Source organism: Magnolia sinica, chromosome 17 (assembly GCF_029962835.1).
Source record: "Magnolia sinica isolate HGM2019 chromosome 17, MsV1, whole genome shotgun sequence".
In the NCBI taxonomy this organism is placed as follows: Eukaryota; Viridiplantae; Streptophyta; class Magnoliopsida; order Magnoliales; family Magnoliaceae; genus Magnolia; species Magnolia sinica.
Genome location: NC_080589.1, coordinates 36,193,143 through 36,200,474, shown reverse-complemented (window position 1 = coordinate 36,200,474; position 7,332 = coordinate 36,193,143). Strand labels below are relative to the sequence as shown.

The following is a 7,332-nucleotide window of genomic DNA, read 5'->3' as shown; positions in this document are numbered from 1 at the left end:
TGCTTCCCCGCAGCTCCATACGTGCCATCACATCACATGTATGCAAGATCCGGGCTATTCATCAGCTAGCCCCACTCTGGATCTATCCTAGATCTCGAAATCAGATCGATCCACTCATCAGGTATGCCGTACGTAGATGAAAGAACAGACAGTTAAAAATAGTTAGATAACAAATGGTTCACATCCAACGTACACATTTGGCCCACCCGAGTAGTGGACCAGGATGCACACACACGTGCCATTGGCACGTGGGAACGACTTCCCCATTCTTATTCATTGTTTAAATTTCTGCATTTACAGTGAGAGATTCATGGAATCCTAGTATGTCTAGGGTTAGAAAAAATCTCTGCTATGGTTTTCAAGTTCATGTGCCTTTATTTTTCACTTACATTTTCCTTCTCTTTCTCTCTGTGAAATAGTGAAAATTTTGAACTATTATAGTGGAAAGAAGAGAATCGTGGTGGTAATTTACTTTTTTTTAAGGTTATTTGGTAATTACCAGTTTTCTCTCTGAGCTTGATAAAAGTTTGAAAATAATGGGTTGATTTTATGACGAGATGGGCTATATGTTACTTGAATTCTTATGGATTTTGTCTTTTGGGAATTCTTTTATTCACTAATTTAGTTTTACTAATTTTTGGTTTTCATATGAATTAGATTTAGGCAGTTTCGGTTTGAATTCGCTCGATTTTAGTGATAGTTCACTATCATTTTTTAACTGAGGACATGGTCCTTGATTGAGTGGAGTTGTGGATCCCAATTTTAATTGATGGCGGTGATGGTGCCAATCCGTCGTTCATGTGGCTTTGCTGTATTGGGATTAGGACCGTGTAAATCGTGGATCTATTGTGGATGGAGCACCGCCTAAAAATCATGTTGATTGGATGATTTGCACCATCTGATTACTCTTATTGAATTTCACCACTGACCCTCGATGTTTTAATGGACTTGCTTGATTGTCTTGAGATTTAAAAGAGTTTCGTGGTTAGTATTTCTATGGTTTTGTTTAAAAAGTGATTTTTTTCTTTCAAAAAAAAAATCTGACTTTTTTTTTTCTTCCATAACAGAGAAAAGTTTTAGATGATAGGTATATGGTTTCGAAGGGATTGTCGATGAATGATGCAAAGATGAAAAGTGATTTTTATTACAAATAACGCAATGTGCATACATAGCTGTCTAATTTCTGCCCCACGATGGGATGCAAGCATTGAATTTTGGTTTGTTTTATTTCTGATGGTTGTGAGGATACATTTTCTTAGGTTTAAGACATGTCCTACCATTTCTTTACTTAGTTATTATTGAGATTAATGCCTCTAAAATTGATTTATTAGATTTTATTATGCCTTTCTTTTAATAAAATTTGTTTGAGATCCTATCTTGATCTCTGTAAGTTTATTTGTTGATTTGTTGTTTATGGATCTTGAACTGTGGTTAGTTTACCCATATTTATTGATTAGAATATCATTTGGTAAAAGGATAGTTCATTTAAAGAAGTGGACAGCCTGTAGTACAATACAGGCAAATTTACTTGTGTAGACAACTAGATCAGAATAATGCGGTCTTTTCTTTTTGTGTATTTTCCTGCAGTAAACATTATATTATATTTTTGTTTCTTTCTAAGTGCTTGTGTATAGTTTGCAAATCATGGCATGTCTTTATGGAATTTTCAGTGAGTGGGAATGAGCTAAGTGAGACATCATCCAAAAAAAGAAAGCCCTGCATGGATGAGCACATCTCTCATGGGAAGGCAGAGCTCTCGCCTTGATCAATGGAAGGGATTGCAATAACATCCCTCCAAATCATGAACATCCATTGGAGCAAGCCATGCATCCAGAATAACTCAATCAACTGTTTTGGTTTTCAATACATTTCTTTGCCCAACTTTGTCAGTATTATAGCCAAATTATCTAAACTGAGAAGACTTCCTTGCTTAATCGGGCTGCGTCTAAATCAGGCTAGTTTTGGTTTTGATTTGGCTATTCTCGTTGTGTGGGAATTCTCTTTGGACAAACAAACAAAGTCCTGAATTCTCTTTGGACAAACAAACAAAGTCCTAAAATTTTAGGTGTCAGGTCTTGAGATGTAAGTTTCCACTCTTCATATTTTCTTTTCAATTTCAATTTAAAGACTCAAGACATCAATTCATGCTAGTCATCAATGTTGTGAAATCCTACTGCTATTGTCCTACTTCAAACAATTCATTTATTTTTTAGTTGTTGCCTTTCGTCTATATATGATTTTGTTTCTGATGATTTGATCCTCTGAAAGTATGACAGTTACTTATTCCTTTTACACATGGCTTAAACTTAATAATGACATGATTTTACACTCAATCAATAGATCTATTTTAAGGATGTCTCCTGTTCTAAACCAGAACTTAAGCTGCAAAGCTCAGCAGGTTCGCCAATTATTGATCCCCATCTCTCTCCAGATGGAAGTATGCTCGCTTACGTAAGAGATGATGAGCTGCATGTTTTGAATTTGTCATATGGCGAGCATAAACAGTTAACATTTAGTGCTAGAGGAAATGCAAAGGTGAGGTTTGGTTCTTCCTTTCATATGTTCTCTAGTATTTTCTTTTGACACTAGATTATGTTTGTTTCAAATGTTGGGCTTGCTATCTAAAAGATATAAGGCTACCATTTTCCATTTATGACCTGTAAAAGAATGCCTACGGTTAAAGTAGCGAGGAATGACATCTATGGTTATGAAATATGAATCCAAAATGCTCAACTTCATTGGAAGCTAGCTTACATTTTCCCCTGGTAGTATAAGCATTCACCTCTATGTTTTATTGTCCTGAGGTAATCACATATTCCCAATTAGTTGGGATAAGGCGTTGATGATGAGGATATGGGTGAGATAATTACATGTGACCACTAGTCTAGATTTTTTGGAAAGGAAAAGGTCAATGGTAGATGAAGAGATTAAAGGGGAGTGGAATTATTTTGTATTAAAGGAAAAAAGCACCTTTTTTTTCAGATTCAAATTCACATTACTGGGGTAATTGGAAAAACAAACAGGCCCTTAGTTTATTTTTGTAGTTGGAGAGCATATCCCAGTGATATATATCTGCTTTTCTTCTTTTGATTTGATAATTCTTCACAAAGCACTGAGTTTAAGATCCATGTGTTTTAGGTAATTAATTTGTATTGATGGATCCAGTTAAGTATCTCATTGTTTTCAGGTTATTGAGCTTCCAATCAAGCACCCTGAATTGTTTGAGAGTTTTAGAATAGCTCAGCCAAAGGTATTTCTGACTGTGCCGCTGTACCATGCCTTTACTCTTTTCATGCGTCTTCCTTTTCACCAGTCAAAGGTATTTTACTCCTCAACAATGTGAAAAAGGAGAGCTGCTTTTTTCCAGTTCCTTAGGCAAAAGAGTGCATTCTCTGAGTGGTGGAGAGGGCCAATGTGCCAGTAATTTATCTGTCTATAGATGCAACTGAAAGTGAAACTGATCTTCTACAGGCACTAACCATGCAAAATAGCAAGACCATACCTCTAGTGAAAAGACCAGGTCACAGCTCCTCAAAATGGGATCCATTGTTGTAAAAAGGAGAGCTTCTTTTTACTCATTTCTTTCTATGAACTAAAGAGTAGATAAAAGGAAATAAATTAAACAAACCCAAACAAGATTTATAATGATCAATTACTCATAAGCATATAATCAACTCAATCCAGACTTGGGTCAAGCAGTCACTAGGTTTTTGTAGAACCTAGTGACAAAGGAGTGCTTGAAGAACTCATTCCTGACCCAACTGAACTCCGAGTCAGAATGTCTTGAGTCTGTGACATGATCTGACATTTATTTATTTATTATCTATGGACTCACAAATTAGCCATTTAGATTTTCTCATAACATAATGTGTGGAATTTCAGAAACCTTCTCATAACTACATTTTTATATGGGTGATTTTTGTTGGGAAGTATCCTTGCACCTACCTGGGTTTAAGCTATATGTATGCCTTTTTGTCCCCGAGGTTAAAGCCATGCTGCATAAGATGATCTGTGCCATGGCGAATGTGTTCATTGGGTCATCAGACTCGAGATTCATTGAGGACATATTCCGGCTCCGGAAGGACTAGGGATTAGCTTTGGTTTGTGATGAGTATATGTGCCAAGGCGAGCAACCTAATTTCATAGCTGACTCGGAATGAATTAAGAAGAGTGGTGGTCATGCTTTTGGTGTGCTTTCATTCTTTTCACATCATCAATGGCTATGATACATAGCTCACCAAATATCGACAGAAGAAACCAGTCCCTTAGAAACAATGGCAATCATTGGCAATAAGGAGATCATTGACATTAACCAAGGTATGTTAGCTACTTAGAGTGGTCTAAAAATAATAATAATAAAATAAACTAGTATACATGTGGGTCACCTTTTCTTGTCTTTTTCTTGTTATTTTTTTAAAAGGATTTTCCCTATAGCTACGGATTTAATCCGTAGTAATGTTTTAAAGAGCTACGGTACCAATGGCTACGGTCATACTGTGGGCTAGGCATATTTAGCTACGGATTTTACCCATAGCTTTTGATCATTTTTTGTAGTGCAGCAAAAACTGATGATTTAGTAGCTTCCAGCACATCCATCAATAAAGGTCTTGACCGCCGGTAAAGCCTTTATCGACCGAGGCTTTACCAGCTGTTAGCAAACCGCGGGCAAAGGCTTTGCTGGCGGTTTTTTGGGCCTTTGCCGGCAGTTTTGACCGCTGGTAAAGACCAGTTTTCTTGTAGTGTGCGATCTTGGGCTCAACTACATACCAAGGTGAGGCCCATAGTGTGCCCCACAAATCCAGGCATTCGGACAATCGTGCAGCCTCAAGAAGGTTTCAATGGTGCGGTCCACATGAGTTTTGAACAACTTAACATATACAGGAGGTAAATGAAATCCATACATCATGGTGATCTAGGATATGGTGCCACCTGATGGATGATGCCGGTAAAACCCATACATCATGGTGGTCTCAGATGGGACCCACCAGATTAATGGTGTGAATAATGACATACACCATGGTAACGTCCAGTAGTTATTTCTGCTAGGCTCAACCCTTAGCATTTTTCTTTATAATAATAAATTTTTTATGAGTCTTGGCCATCACAAAAACTATTGCAAATAAGCATTACTGTGGACTTAGGAAGGGGAGTCAACGGTAGGGATCAATCTACACTATTTCTTATGGTGTGGCTTCTCTAAGGTGTGGATCTACCTCATTCTTTTACTCATGTCCTAAAATGGTTTGAAGGAGTGGATGAATGGCCCAGATATAATTTTCATCACCAAGGTGGGCCCCAGAAACATCAAAGCATTTTGAGTGCAATTCCCATTGTCCAAGTGGTATGGCCTGCATGAACTTCTAATCGGCCTGATTTTTTTCAATGGATGGAGCTGGTAAGATGGATGAACGTGTGGATTTAACACATACATCATGGTGTGGCCATGATCAGCCCTACATCACTTTAACCCAAAAGTGGACAAGGATGTCCCTCTCTAGACGTACAACGTCTAGGGAGGTCGACACTTCCTCCATGCTTTTTTCCTTTTCTTTTATTAGTTTATTATTTTTTTATATACACATTGCATATAGAAGGGGTGTGGTGCATGTGAGTTTACACCTTAGTGTAGTGCACAGACTGGACAGTTTGGATGAAATGAATGCATAACAATGGCACAGTGGGCCTGATCAAACTGATATATATAGGACCTCTCCATCCATGTCATTATGACCATGTAAATAGGTTGGATGGCTAATGATCATCATGGTGGAGCCCACAGTCAGTGGGTCCCACATGAAATCTAGACCAAGTTGATTTTGTATGTTTTCTCCCATGCATCCACACCATTAATCGTATCATTATCATCATTATAATTATCTTCACCAACAATCATTTTATCTTCATCAACAACACCATCTCCACCATACATAAACACAAGGAAAACAAAATAAGAATGAGTGAGGAGGGTGTACTCACATTGATGGACTAGATGGATGGTTAAGATGGATGGATGGAGTTGATGGGGGAAGGGATGGGGTTGATGGCCCACCAAGATCACCTCTCTCTCTCTCTCATTGTAGGAAAATGGTGAAAATGTTAATGGATGGAGGAGTAGTTGTAGAGAAATGGATAAAAATGTGGTTAGGTTAGATTAATGTGATTATGGTTAGCTTAGGCAAGGATTATGGCAAGTAATGCATGATTATGACTTAATGGTGCATTAAAGGGACATGGGATATCATGGTATGATGAGATCATGCATAGGGTATGGTATGGAGAAAAGTTGACTTTTGGTACACATGAGAGGGGTGGTATGGGAGGGTGACATCACACACATGGGTAGAGATTCTCTCACCCATGTGTGGTATGGTGCATGTGTGAGAGCATGTGTTGTACACATGTGTGAGATGGAACATATGGCGCCATGTGCACATGATACACCAATGATTCTTTGCGGCACATCTCACTAACGGAGCATCGCACGGATGCACAGGTGGTACCTCTGTGACCGCGGTGATGGGGCAATCGATATGGCAAGGGTTTCAAGGTCTTAGGGTTCTGATCAGTTGGGTGTGCACTATGCACGGCCAATTTAGGTCTGGCCAAGGGCGGCGATCATCGTGCACATATGCATAGAAAAGGTACGGAATGGATGGGGTCTTACACTTTCTGTCACTCTCAAGCCTGTGGTCGTCACTTTATGCCAAAAAGACCACGGCTAAAATTCTGCAGTGTGGCTTGTAAGTGCTATAGTTTCTATCCCTGTTTGTTGTCAAATTTGTGGTGCCAAAATCACTGTTATGTTATATATAACTTGCTTAAGTGAAGCTCTTTCAAGGATCAACATTCATGAACAAGTTAAGCTCACAACAAGCAAAGCTCACAAGACAAGACTCAAGATCTTGAATGAAAGAACTGCTCACAAGACAAGACTCAAGCTGCAAGACTTCAAGAAGAGTTCAAGGCAGTTTGCACACTTTCAAGATTGAGCTACATCAAGGTTTGATCTACATCAAGACTTCAAGGCTCATACTTCAAGATCTCTTGTTCCTAATGTTTCAATGTCCATACTTCATGGTTGAGGTTTGATTGACCATAGGTTGACCTTAGAAGTAGGTCATTTCGGATACATAAACCGAATGTTTATTTTATATGTGATTGGTCTGTTCTTCAACTAGTCCTAGGCCTTCTTCGACTAGTCCTAGACTTGCTTCGACCAGTCTAAGAAATTCCTCGACCAGTCGTAAGTTTGTTACAAATTCCGGATAAAATCTGTTAGCCTTCGACTAGTCCAGGAATCTGTTCGACCAGTCGTAGGAACAGTGTCGACTG

The 7,332-nt window shown here is 38.6% G+C and overlaps 2 long non-coding RNA genes across 2 annotated transcripts; one reads left to right on the top strand and one right to left on the bottom strand.

The window, feature by feature from the left end:
* Window positions 1–667: 667 nt before the first annotated feature.
* On the top strand, window positions 668–4,384 carry LOC131231653 (uncharacterized). The gene is made up of 3 exons (XR_009164487.1): window positions 668–1,259; window positions 2,341–2,535; window positions 3,188–4,384. It is a non-coding gene; the product is annotated as an uncharacterized LOC131231653 (long non-coding RNA).
* LOC131231654 (uncharacterized) lies at window positions 2,338–2,919 on the bottom strand. Its single transcript, XR_009164488.1, has 2 exons — window positions 2,783–2,919; window positions 2,338–2,466 (listed from the first exon to the last, which is right to left on the bottom strand). It is a non-coding gene; the product is annotated as an uncharacterized LOC131231654 (long non-coding RNA).
* Window positions 4,385–7,332: the final 2,948 nt, after the last annotated feature.